Below are 14,577 nucleotides of genomic sequence, written 5' to 3'. Positions count from 1 at the left end.
ACTGACTTGTATGTGTCAGAAAAGCAGATGGGTGACTGCATAACCATCCATGGAAATAGAATCCAGACCCATTTCTGAATTGGGAGTGGGCCAGGGGAAAAGTACAGAGCGTGGGTAGCAGGACTGAGAAAAGCCCTGAGTTAAGACAAACGGGAAGTTGCCACCTTCCATTCTCCCGGAAAATAGCAAACTTGTCCCTGAGCAGATGCGGTGATCTGACCATGAAATAAACACACGTGATCACATAAACAGCACAGATCACAGCCAGCGAAGCTTGACAAAGGTGCACCAGCCTGTTCCATTATGCCCAATGAACCAGAAGCAGATGCTGGTGCTGTGCTTCTTGTACAGTGGCAGAATCTTGAGCCAAATAAATCTCTTTTCTTTATAAATTACCCAGGCTCAGGTATTTTTCATAGCAATGCAAAATGGACAACTGTTTTATCTTCACATCCTCCCTATGAGGTAGATGTGACTCCATTTTACAGATAAGAAAACTGAGGTTCACAGATATTAAATAAGAAGCTGATAAAATAAGGGCTTGCCTCAGGACTGTTTAATTTCCTGATGTCTCAATGGGACCAATCAGAAGTCAAGAACCTGGATAGAAAAAATAAACCAAGGGTGAAGTTCAGAGTCTTTCATCCATAACACAGTGGTTAAGGGCCTGACTTTGGAGCCAGAGTTCCTAGGTTTGAGTCCCACCTCTGGCATTCCTGTTTCCTTATCTGTAAAGGAGTGACATGAACAACACTTCAGCTTTGGGGTTGTGGAGAGGAGTTAACGAGTTAATATTTATAAAATGTTTTGAATACTGGCTGGCACATAATAAGCACTGCATAACAGCTTGTTAAATATATAAGTAAAATAAAGACTTTCATTAGAAAATGTTCTCATCCTTCCCAAAGAAATCTCTCCTCAGGTGATGCAAAGCTTTATTGCTTTATCCAAAGGGTCATGAGAGCACTCTCCTCTGCGGTCTGCAGTCCCACGGTCGGCATGACTCAGTCTGTCACAGCCACATCATTAGTTGGCACAGACAGCGGGAGTCGGTCACCTGTTCTGTCACTGAGTCTAATGCATCAACTGGCTCTCCAGAGTTCTGAAGAGTGCCAGAGGCCAGCCACGCAGAAGGGGGCAGTCGTGCCAGCGAGAAGGGGCAATGTTCAGTATAAAGAAATACTCCTCAGTATTTCTTTTCATTTCAGCCTCTTTGCCTAGAGCCTGTGTCATCAAGCCAGCTAGAATCCGAATACGATCTAGAATAGCATTTAACTATCACCGGTAACTGTAGTTGGCCAAGCACAGAAGCCCTGGCCCTCTAGCGTGACTTAACTCAGGATTTCTCAACCTCGGCACTACTGACACTTTGGGCCAGGTAATTCTTTGTCGTGGTGACTGTCCTTGCATTGTAGGATGTTTAGCAGCATCCCTGGTCTCTACTCCCTGAATGACAGCAGCAATTCTCCAGGTGTGGCAATCAAAAACGTCCACAGACACTGCCAAATATTCCTTGGAGGGACAAAACTGCCCTCATTTGAGAACCCCTGAATTAGGTGCATTCTCTCAAACCCTCTGTATTCCCCACTGCCCCTCTGTGAAGACATGGAGAGAGAACTGTGATAGAGGGGTTACAGGATAGGAAATGCCCACTGAATGAACCTGCATCATGTGTGACTTCCATTCACTGGAGGGACTGCTACAAATACAATGGAAAGTTGCAGTGAGGGAATTCTGCCTTCCTCCCTAAGGGAGAGCTAACAGAACATGAGCCAATGCTGATGGGCTCTCAACAGACTACTGGACACAGTCCTCAATCCATTGTTACTGGTGATAGGCATTAGTGGAGCATACTCTAGGTAGGATACGAAGTTGTCACACTTATAATTAAGAAGATATTCTCCCTCAGTTCTCAAATTACAGTGACTAGTAAATACAACTGACCTACTATTTCTTGTTGGCCCCATCTGCCAAAGATTGACCTTCTGTGACTGTGTGACATGGAGTGTAAAAGGGGATTCATGATGAGGAGGAGGGATCACCATCACCACAGCCACCCTGATATCACCTCCTCTACTTACTGAACTTTCTATATGCCAGGCAGTGTGCTGAGCACTTTAAATGAACTAATTCATTTAATCCTACCAAGACAATCTGAGGAGCATATGATCATCCCTATGCCCCTCTTACAAAAAAATCACAGCACAGAGAGGCTAAATAATTTAGCAGAGGTGATTACAGACCCAGGACTCAAACCCAGTCTGGTTCCAGGGCTGATGGCTCTTACCCACTATGCTGCACCGCCTCTTAAGAACTATAACGGACCTGTCCACCAGCAACCATCTCTGACTTGCTTCCCTTGAATCTACTTGTCAGAGAATAACCTCTGGGATTTTGCCATGTGTTCATGGGAAAACATATACCAATCACTCTTAAGACTCACTCAGGTCCCTGTCCTGTGGCAACTCTGGTCACCTGACCCAGTATCACTAAACATCCACCAGCTGACACTGGCAACTACCAAATACATCAAGTGATCCAAGATTGTTTTAAAATTAAGACTCTTTCTATATCTTCTCCCTTAAAATGAAGATGGAATACAAGGCTACTAAAAACCTTGAATTCTCTAAGCACTTTACCTGGGGAGGCATATTTTCTCTCCCAATATGAAAGAAAAAAGTTCATTTTTAACTCAAGCAGCTACCTGAGTCACCATTTCAAAGCAGCCAACCCAAGATTAAGGATGTTGTTAATAAAAAACAATGACAGAGATGATGCCAAGCCCATATCTGTATCATTATGCAGTGCTTGGCACATTAAATATGTGTTATGTAAGTAAACAAATGAATGAATGAAACTATAGTACTCTCACAAGGTTCAATAAATTATACGTTTCCAGGCAATGAAATTATTTTGCACCTTTGTATTTTACTGTTAAACCTCCAAAAACTGTTAACAGTTTTATCACAATTTTAAAGAAATAACAGGCTGACATGGTGGCTCATGCCTGTAATCCAGCACTTTGGGAGGCCGAGACAGGTGGATCACCTGAGGTCAGGAGCTCGAGACCAACCTGGCCAACGTGGTGAAAACCCCGTCTCTACTAAAAATACAAAAATTAGCTGGGCGTGGTGGCGTGTGCCTGTAGTCTCAGCTACTCGGAAAGCCGAGGCAGGAGAATCACTTAAACCCCGGTAGCGGAGGCTGCAGTGAACGAAGATCGTACTGCTACACTCCAGCCTGGGTAACACAGTCAGAGCAATACTCCATCTAAAATACAATACAATAAAATAAAATTAAAAAAGAAATAACAGTTTTTTTGTTTGTGTTTTACTCTTTTTTTTTTTTTTGAGATGGAGTCTTGCTCTGTGGCCAAGGGTGGAGTGCAGTGGCATGATCTCAGCTCACTGCAACCTCCGTCTCCTGGGTTCAAGTGATTCTCCTGCCTCAGCTTCCTGAGTAGTTGGGATTACAGGCACCACCATGCCCAACTAATTTTTGTAGTTTTAGTAGAGATGGGGTTTCACCATGTTAGTCAGGCTGGTCTCGAACTCCTGACCTCGTGATCCACCCCCGCCTCAGCCTCCCACAGTGCTTGGATTACAGGTGTGAGCCGCTGCGCCGGTCCATTTGTGTTTTAATCCTAATGGTAACCCTTTTATTCACTACAACTGTACAAAGAATTTCTATAGTTTAATAAAAATGAAAGAACATACCATAAAAACCCTAGAAGAAAACCTAGGTAGTACCATTCAGGACATAGGCACGGGCAAGGACTTCATGTCTAAAACACCAAAAGCAACGGCAGCAAAAGCCAAAATTGACAAATGGGATCTAATTAAACTAAAGAGCTTCTGCACAGCAAAAGAAACTACCATCAGAGTGAACAGGCAACCTACAGAATGGGAGAAAATTTTTGCAATCTACTCATCTGACAAAGGGCTAATATCCAGAACCTACAAAGAACTCAAACAAATTTACAAGAAAAAAACAAACAACCCCATCAAAAAGTGGGCAAAGGATATGAACAGACATTTCTCAAAAGAAGACATTCATACAGCCAACAGACACATGAAAGAATGCTCACCATCACTGGCCATCAGAGAAATGCAAATCAAAATCACAATGAGATACCATCTCACACCAGTTAGAATGGCAATCATTCAAAAGTCAGGAAACAACAGGTGCTGGAGAGGATGTGCAGAAATAGGAACACTTTTACACTGTTGGTGGGATTGTAAACTAGTTCAACCATTATGGAAAACAGTATGGCGATTCCTCAAGGATCTAGAGCTAGATGTACCATATGACCCAGCCATCCCATTACTGGGTATATACCCAAAGGATTATAAATCATGCTGCTATAAAGACACATGTACACGTATGTTTATTGCGGCACTATTCACAATAGCAAAGACTTGGAATCAACCCAAATGTCCATCAGTGACAGACTGGATTAAGAAAATGTGGCACATATACACCATGGAATACTATGCAGCCATAAGAAAGGATGAGTTTGTGTCCTTTGTAGGGACATGGATGCAGCTGGAAACCATCAGTCTTAGCAAACTATCTCAAGAACAGAAAACCAAACACCACATGTTCTCACTCATAGGTGGGAACTGAACAATGAGATCACTTAGACTCCGGAAGGGGAACATCACACACCGGGGCCTATCATGGGGAGGGGGGAGGGGGGAGGGATTGCATTGGGAGTTATACCTGATGTAAATGACGAGTTGATGGGTGCTGACGAGTTGATGGGTGCAGCACACCAACATGGCACAAGTATACATATGTAACAAACCTGCACGTTATGCACATGTACCCTAGAACTTAAAGTATAATAATAATAAAAAATAAAAAAAAATTAAAGAAAAATAAAAAAAAGAAAAAAAGAACAATATTACTCCGAATTCTTGTATAATATTTTAATATTTCATTGTGTCTTATAGTTATTATAGTCATAAAATGCGTCCTCAGCAAGATTATCATTTTCAATTACTAATGAGCTTTTAAAATTTTGTTTGTGGTTCAAAGCCTTCACAATAAAAATGTAATCCCAACATTACTACTGCAATTCTGCATTCCTAAAACTTACTGTACATGATGTAGATGAGATCAAAGTAGTTGAAAAACATTTAAAATGTCTCTCTGGGGAAAGTAGGCTTTGGTTTCTATCATGCCGGCATTCTTTGATAAATGGTAAGGTCGATTAAACTGCACTGGAACAGGTTATTTGACAGCTTCTGTTAAGTTTTCATTTCCAGGAAGCCATGGCATTAATGGGTAAGAAGTGACTGGAAGGGGCTGACAGACACATCCTTGAGCAGACAGCCAAGGAGCTATAACTGCAAGTCACACTTTTCTCCATCTCTGGAATTCAAGGAGATGGATGGATCTCAATAGAAAGGAGGGCCCTACTGGTGGAATAAGGTTTATAGATCTATCAGCTAATAATGCGAGACAGCGAGGTAAACCTTCATTTCCCAGATCATCAAAATCAATCCATATTTGAGGAATTATCAAAAACAGCCATGCTTGGGAGCTGTGCTGTCCACCACCCCATTTTTCCTGGAACATGCTTCTAAAGCAGTGGTTCTTAGCCCTGCTGTGCATCAGACTCACTTTGTGCAGAGCTACCAGGTTGCATCTTCAATGCACTAAATCCAGATCTGCAGAGTCCATCAAGGATTGGGGCACAGCCAAGGTTGACATCTACTGTGAAGGTGCGGCTGCCATGATACTATGGCACAAAACCAACTATGCAATGAGCAAGGTCTTACATCTGAACTGCCAAAAATAATTTACATCTGTGCCTGCTCCTAAATCAAATCCCTTTTCACCATGGCTGCCCGAGAGGCAGAGCATGAACAACAGAGCCACAGAGCAGCTTCACTTGCTGCTCTGGAGAAACCGGCAAAGACAGGGCGTTAATGAGAAAGGAAGGTGCTAATGAAAAAAGAATTAACCTCAACCTCTTATTTCCATCGACTGTCAGGAATGTCAAGTTTCATCAATTATATATTTTTAAATTAATTTTAGAGTGACCTTTCCACAGAAAGATAACAGAGTTACAGTAATGACCCAAATAGAGTCCATTTATTATGTACAAGGACATTCAAAGCAGTGTTATTTATAAAATAGTGTTATTACAGATAAGAACTGGAAATTACCCAAACACACAACAAAAAGATTAAATTACATTATGTCAGCCATTCATAAGATAGAATAAATCACTCAACTGTAAACTTAGGGCAGAGACCAAGTCTGCTCGTCATCTCTGTTTATGGCTACTAGCTATTAATATCAGGAGTTCAATAAATATTAAGTGGATGGATAAAAAAGGAAAAGTGTACAGTCATCAAAAATACCTAATGGCATAAGGAAATGCAGTATCTTAATTTTAAAAAAAGCATATATTCATGTACATATAGACACATATACACACATGTACGTATCACATTTTTTTTTTAAAGAAAAAAAGGTAATCAGTTTTATCGGGTAAGATCTGCACTTAGAGGTAATGAGTATATTTATTCTTTACTCATCTCCATACTTCCTCATATGCTCTAATTTTACATAAAAATTCACATTATTTTCAAAGTCACAAAGGCATTAAGTGTTATTTTAAATATATATACATAGTACATGAATTGTGCTCTTAAGAATCAAAGATAGCAGGGCGCGCTGGCTCAAGCCTGTAATCCCAGCACTTTGGGAGGCCAAGACGGGCGGATCACAAGGTCAGGAGATCGAGATCATCCTGGCTAATACGGTGAAATCCCGTCTCTACTAAAAAATACAAAAAACTAGCCGGGCGAGGTAGCGGGTGCCTGTAGTCCCAGCTACTCAGGAGGCTGAGGCAGGAGAACGGCGTGAACCCGGGAGGCGGAGCTTGCAGTGAGCTGAGATCCGGCCACCGCACTCCAGCCTGGGTGACAGAGTGAGACTCCGTCTCAAAAAAAAAAGAAAAAGAAAAAAAAAAGAAATCAAAGATAGTGCCACCAGTACCCTAAAGTCATGTAAGGCATTACCCACCAGAAACATCTTAGTGACCCTTACTGCCTTATCTCATTTGAATTTTAAAGCCACATGGTGGATAATTTGCCTGCTCCTGAACTGACAAAGGTGGCTTCCACCCTGCAGTTGTCCCAGGCAGCAGATTCTGTACACAAAAGGGCATAAAACAATTATCACAAAGTCAAAGAGCAGCTCAGATGCTCGGCAACACCGACTAGCCTTCTCTTCTGAGTTAGAACTACAGATTCAAGATTTCACCAGAACTTCTGCCCAGAAGCGAATGTTTTTCCTAAGGTGATGCAGAAGGTGTCATTACTATCGAGGAAATTTCCATGCATTGGAATCTGGTAAAGGATCCTATCTAGGCCTATTGATGATATTAAGGGCTTTATGGAATCTGTTAACATCCAGAATAGAGTTCTTAGGCTATTCTCTGAATTTTCCTAACACGTAGCCAGCTGCATGGAATAGAAACAAAGACTTGTAGCCTTTCTTATAGAAAAGGTAAGGAATCAGAGAAGTGGTGAGAGGTCAAGCCTATTGTCATCCATTGTCCCCCACCTGACGCCAGGGCCCGCAGCTTCTTGGAAAGGGTGGCCTTGTACACTACTCCTTCCTGCTCACTGTACCATGCCAGAAACACCACCGCCACCAATGCCCTGATTAGATACAAAGGTGAACTTGGCCACACCCAGCTTATCTTACAGGCCACAGAGGAAAACTGTATCTTTTGAAGAGGGCAATGACAACCACATCTCCTAGTTTGGGAGGGTGGTGGCAAGCCTCACCTCTTCTGAAACAGAGCATATTTCCTCTCACATCTGGTCAGGTTCTACCCCTGTAAATGCTAAGAACAGCTACATAAACAGGTTGCTGAAGCCCTGTGTTCAAATGAATGAACAGTGTCAGATCTACATGAACAGTTATGGCTGGGTGGTAACAGATGCAGGTACATTCAAGTCAGAGTTAGTGATAACTAATAGGAAAGAATGCACTTTGATTAAGTACTAGTTGGGCACAGTGGCTCACACCTGTAATCCCAGCACTTTGGGAAGCCGAGGTGGGAGAATCACTTGAGGCCAGGAGTTTGAGACCAGCCTGGGCAACACAGTGAGATTCCATCTTTAGAAAAAATAACTTTTTTGTTTTAAATTAGCCTAGCATGGTGGCACATGCCTACACTCTGGAGGCTGAGGTGGGCATAAGGCTTGAGTCTGGGAGGCGGAGGTTGCTAGAGCCATGATCACACTACTGTACTTCAGCCTTTGTGACACAGCAAGACTATCTCCAAAACAAGACAAAACAAAAATAAAACAAAAACACCAAAAAAAAAAAAAGTACAAGAATAATCTAAGTCAATCTAAGTGCCTTAATAAACTTTGTCATTTGTAATCCTCACAACAAGCCTATGAGGTTAAGTGTATTATACTGTCTGTTTTACAAAAGAGGAAGTAAGCTTTAAGATGATCGGTGACTTGTTCAAGGTCACACATCAGTAAGGAACACAACGTGTTCTATCCCTCCAACAGAAACACTAACTACCTTCCAGAATAAACAATAGTTTCCATGTCAGGATCATGCATAATAGCTACTTGGAGCCTCTTAGATGCAGAGCCCATAGGGAATTTCTTCTCATTTCCTGCTTCACTAAAAACATTACTGTAATTTTCAAATGAGTCCCAGCTGTAACTGTACCACACAGAACATCACAGAGTTTCGCCAGGGGCTGCTGCTATTCATTCATGGCTCCTACTATGTGCCAGGCAAAAGGTACTACGTTCTGGGGCACAGCGGGGAACAAAACAGACCAAAGTCCCTGCTCTTTCAGAACTTACATTGTAAGCGGGAGAGACACACAATCAGCTCATACAACACATACTTGATGCTAAGTAGCTTGAGTGTTATAAAGAATGAGAGTAACAGTGGGCTTGGGCCCTCCTGTGACAGAGGGAAGGCTAACTTCTCTGAAACAGAAGGAATGGGCATGGCTGTGTTCTAACAAATTTTATTTACAAACAAAGAAGGAAGAGAGCAAGGGGTGGGGGAGAGCAAATGCAGAGGCGCAGAGACAGGTGAATGCCCAACCACCATGCAACAGTCTTGTCCTAGAAGACAGCCACCATGCCTTAGTAGACTTGAGAGGGTGCGGAGCTTTTTAGGGTGTCCGCAGCAGCATGAGGTCTGCCCAAGCACTTCTGACAGCAAAAGAGCACCAGGACACAGTTGGGAAGAAGCAGAGGGTCATAGAGAGCTATGGCCGCCAGGTAAGACAAGACATTCTGAGCCTTATCATTTGAACATGGCAATGGCAGACTCCAACCCCACACATGTGCTGCAATGCCTCCTCAATCCAGACTTGAAGTAGTGGTGCTGCATGAAAGAAAGGGTCTTTAATGACTGAGGAGTAGAGGAATGAGCCCCTTATTCTGAGTTTACTTCTCCTGTCTAAAACATTCCCAAGGTCTTCCTCAGACCTTTTGACTGGCCTGGGTGTGCTTATGAACTTGGCCTGACTTTGATGAGGATACTGGGCAGGCTGGACTCTACCACAGGATGGCTGGAAAAGTCCCAAGCCACAGAGAGGCCCATTTTTAGGTTCCAAGCTTTGTAAACCAAAAAGCCCTTTCTTTAATCACATCAGCCACGTCACCATAGAGTAACTAAAGCCTTCTCAGACACACCAAACAGCCCAGCTATTTTTTTCCCTACCAGTTTCACTCCAAGAACAGTGCATTTCCCTCAAGGGCAGGGAATTTCTACTTTGGCAGCAGTGATTTTCCACATTATCCCACAACAGTCCCAGTCCTCAAAAAGAAAGAAAGAAAGAAAGAAAGAAAAGAAACCATTCCTGTTCCTTGACCATATTTCCCTATTTGTAGGAAGAGAGACACAAAAGAAAAGTGAGGAAAAAAAAAAAAACTAAAAAACCCTCTACATGCTTGCATCTTTAATGAAAGCCAACCTGTTTTTATTCCTTTTTCACAAGAGAGGTGGAAGGCAACACTTGCAAAAGGTCTCATTCGAATCTCGGAACATTATCTGGATCTGCAACACACAGCAGCTGCTAACCTTTCAGAGCAATCTTCAGCAGTCCTAAATGGTGTTAACATCTTAGATACAGCATCCTAAGCCAATGAGGGTCAATCAGAAGCCCACTGCAGTTACCTCTCCACTGCCCCCAACCAGCAACCAAAAGCCCTATGCTGGTTCTCCAACCCCGGTGTGTGCCTCCTTAAGGAAAAAACTTCCTTCCTCCCACAGAGAAAGCAGTGAACTATAGGGTGAGGTCAAGGTCTGGTTTCCACATAAGAACATCCATACTGATACCAGAAGTCACAGCCTACAGGGCTCTGCATGAGCTGCTGGCTTCTCACCGCCTCAAACACCTTCCATGCCACTCCTTGCTCACTTTGTTCTAGCTACAGTGGCCTCCCTTCTACTCTGGAGTGCATATGCTGGCCTTAGGGCCTAGCACACACCATGCCTTCTCCCTGGCATGCTCTGCCTCCACCTCTCTTTCCACTGTACCTGGCTGCTCCTTTGTGTCATTTGGTTAAAAGTTACCTCCAGAGAGAGAGGTGACCTTCCAGTGCAAAGTAGTCCCTCAGATATTTTTTATTATTTATTTATTTGTTTATTTTATTTATTTTTTGAGACGGAGTCTCGCTCTGTCACCCAGGCTGGAGTGCAGTGGCACAATCTCGGCTCACTACAAGCTCCGCCTCCCAGGTTCACACCATTCTCCTGCCTCAGCCTCCTGAGTAGCTGGGACTACAGGCGCCCGCCACCATGCCCGGCTACGTTTTTTGTATTTTTAGTAGAGACGGGGTTTCACCGTGTTAGCCAGGATGGTCTCGATCTCCTGACCTTGTAATCCACCCGCCTCGGCCTCCCAAAGTGCTGGGATTACAGGCATCAGCCACCGTACCCGGCCACCCCTCAGATATTTTAAATACTATCCCCATTTCTCTTCCTGGAATGTACTCTGCTATCTCACTTTCTCTTGTTTATTATTTCTTCCTTCCAAAGATAACAAAGCATCTATGAGAGCAGGGCCTTTGTCTGTCTGTTTCTCACTGCATGCACAAAATGTGGGGGATAGTCCAGCCAATGACACACATTTCCTGAAGGACCAGGCTTAAAAAACAGAAGCCAAAGGGCCAGTCTAGGACTAAAAAGCTCAGGGAACCAGGAGACAGGCAGAAGGTAGGGAAGAGCAGGCACACAGAACCGGGAGGTCAAGGAGGAATCAGGCAGCAGGCAAGTGGGATGGGGGTCGGCGGAGAGTAACTGGGAGCCCACAGCTGCTTGAGCCTGAGCTGGCAGCTTTTCTAGGACAGTGCCCCAGCCCAGAGAAGCCAGGGTTAACAAGGTGTGGATGGACCATGAGGGGAAATGTCACCTCGCCTCAGGTTTCCATTACTGTTCATTAGAGAACACAAGCGGACCGGGTCTGTGCAGTTAGATAAGAGGTATCACTAAGGATCAGAATTTGGGTCAGGCTGTTGGAGACAGAGATCAATTCACCTCAGAAACAAGAATCGCATTGACTCGGGTGAGTGGCACCATCCATGACACAATTCCCGAGACGTCACTGGCAGGCATGGCCCCTGCCACACTGGCTGGGAGATGCAGATGGGGCTGACCTGCAGAGGGCTCTGGCTCTACACTTGCCTGGGAGGCGAAAGCCAACACACTCCTCTCTAGACTGACAGAGTAATACACAGAAAAGCCCTCCACACTCCAATAACAAATGCACTGAATGTTCCACACGGGCTGCCCAAGAGATCTTCCGGGTATCACTTTGGAGTTGCCAAATCCAAAAGAAGTTCAGAAGTCTCTTTTGAAATCACCAAAACAAGGATGGGTTGGGGCAGGGAAGACATTCTTCAAGTTCTATTATTGTTTGAGTACTAGTCACAAGCCACACTAACAGCCAACAATAAGCACACAATGTCAGGCACCTGACACACAGCACCTTGCTCATGTCTCACAGTCCTTGGTGAGAGGCACTGACACCCCACTTTAAAGCAGTTTTGTGCTTCTAGGGCCTAAGTCATGCAGGCAGGATGTGGCAAAGACAAACCAGTTGGCTCCAAAACCCATGCTCCTAACCACTACAACTCTTGACCTGCCACTTAGAAGAAGCATTTTCAGAGGTTAGAGAAATGCTGCATTTATATATGTGCACCTTATGAAGATGTCGTGAGTGAATCCAAACACAAGCGTGAAAGAGACTTGGGACACACACATACCCACAAAATCCAGTAGATAGACTCACCAAAAGATTATCGAGGTCAGAGACTGATAAACATTTTTGGTAAAGAACCAGACAGTAAATATTTAGGCTTTGCAGTCTGTATGACAACTACTCAACTTTGCCACTATAGTGCAAAAGCAGCCAGACTGCATATAATCAAATGGGCATGGTTTTCTTTACAAACACAGGCACCAAGGAAGACTTGGCCCATAGGCCATGGTTTGATGACTCTGCCTTAGACCATGGGAGTCCTGGGAAGTAGCTGAATCAATAAGGAACTTGATCAGATGAGTATTTAGAGTAACTATGGTGACTGCTGATCGATGGATTCAGAATGTTTCAGATGTATGATGAAATAAATACTGGAATTATCATGTTTATCTGTTATTGCATTTGTTACGAACAAGTGGGAGTGGAGGTGTTCCAATAAAACTATTTACACAATCAGACAAAGGTCCTGAATTTAGAGCACAGGTCATAGTTCACCGAGCCCTGCTGCCCTGGAATCTCTAACCAGAAATTCTAATAAATCAGCAATCATCTAAAATCAGCTACTACAATCCCTCAAATACCTACTGTAGACCCATTTATCCTGAGAGCCTCTGATTATACCAATATGGAGATGAGAGAAAGAAGGAATTTTTTTCTTCATTTTGCTGGATTCATTTAAACCAGACACAAATCCCAGCCATACAGGATCAACTCTTCACTCTTTCAAAGCAGAGGTGTAGGCAGTACACTGCACATAGGCTGCATTTATGGCAAAAAAGAGACTGCAAACTAATGGCCCATGCATCCCCAACACTGTTCTGCCAGCCCAGCTACACCACTAAGAATCCTACAGTCTCTGCACCACCATGTGACATTAACTGCCAGGGCTGCCTGCATGTCACACAATGTTACTGATACTGACAGATTCCAAGGGAAGCATATGTCATCAGAATGGCTCTCCAGCTTCTAGGACTGGCCCTAGACTATACTAATCCCTAGTACGATCCTCTCGTTTAATCCAAATTGTTGGTGCCAGAACTGGAAACCAGGGGGAAGCCTAGGCTTTCAAGTTTAAAATAACTAAAATCAGGCCATGCACAGTGGCTCACACCTATAATCCCAGCACTTTGGGAGGTCAAGGCGGGCGGACCACCTGAGGTCAGGTGTCCGAGACCAGCCTGGCCAACATGGTGAAACCCCATCTCTACTAAAAATACAACAAGCAGCTGGGCGTGGTGGTGTGTGCCTGTAATCCCAGCTACTCTGGAGGCTGAGGCTTGAACCTGGGAAGCGGAGGTTGCAGTGAGCCAAGATCATACCATTGCATTCCAGCCTGGGCAACAAAGCAAGACACTATCTCAGAAACAAACAAAAAACCTAAAACCAGTTATCTGCTTGATAACATCCTTAAAAAGATGATGTCAGATGGCGTTTGTGGTTTCCACTCTTAGTACAGTTCTCCAAGGTGGCAGGAAGGGGACAATTATCACATGTCTAAAGACATTTTGACTGTCACAACTAGGGAGCTGTTACTGGCATCTAGTGGGTAGAGACCCCAGAGATGCTGCTGATATCCTATCTACAATCAAGACCTATTTAGACCAAAATGTCAATAGCACCAAATGAGACACTGTGTCTTAGTAGGATCTCACCATGTGATAACCCCCAATACCTCAAGCACATGCATACAAGTCCAATTAAATTCCAGAAACTCAGCTCCCAAAACCACTTTGATATGTTAAAGTTGATTAGAAGAAAGAGAAAACTAGCAGTGTGAGTTAGAGTTGTTCATGTGACCTGTTTGATTGTTTCTTTGCTGTTTTTGAGAAAAAGACAAATTATTTTGCTAAGGTTCATCTACAAAAGTAAGTTGGAATGAATAATTTCTACAGTTTCTTTGAGATGCAAAGTCCTATGATTACAGGCATATAAGGTGGCTGAAATTCTAACAGTCTATTCTGGAATTTTTTGTAACTTAAAAAATAATATCTCTGTGAGGCTGAAAAGCTAAGACCAAATTATTGTCCTTAAGTAGGGAAGCCTTCCCTATGAGATTTTTAGCAGTACACAAGAAATAAAAACAGCCAAAACAACTGGAGAAATTTAAAGCCTACAAATTTGCTATTTGTGGAGCTTCTTGGCCACAGAAAAGGTTTGACAGACTAAGAGAAACAAGAGAAAATTACCACCGAGCTGTAACTCTTTCCCTTCAAAGCTATAACATGAAATGCATACAACCAGAAACTTTAAAACTGTACCTGTGTTACCTGCTATGTTATATACATTGGTAACACTAATGGTGA

General features: G+C 43.3%; 1 protein-coding gene across 8 annotated transcripts in view; it reads right to left on the bottom strand.

The window, feature by feature from the left end:
- The window catches only part of MGAT5 (alpha-1,6-mannosylglycoprotein 6-beta-N-acetylglucosaminyltransferase), a 340,494-nt gene that overhangs the window by 194,366 nt on the left and 131,551 nt on the right, over positions 1-14,577 (bottom strand). The window lies entirely within an intron of this gene.

The sequence above is a fragment of the Piliocolobus tephrosceles genome, chromosome 11 (genome assembly GCF_002776525.5).
Source record: "Piliocolobus tephrosceles isolate RC106 chromosome 11, ASM277652v3, whole genome shotgun sequence".
Classification (NCBI taxonomy): Eukaryota; Metazoa; Chordata; class Mammalia; order Primates; family Cercopithecidae; genus Piliocolobus; species Piliocolobus tephrosceles.
Note: the sequence above shows the minus strand (reverse complement) of the source record. Positions and strands in the feature narration are given on the sequence as shown.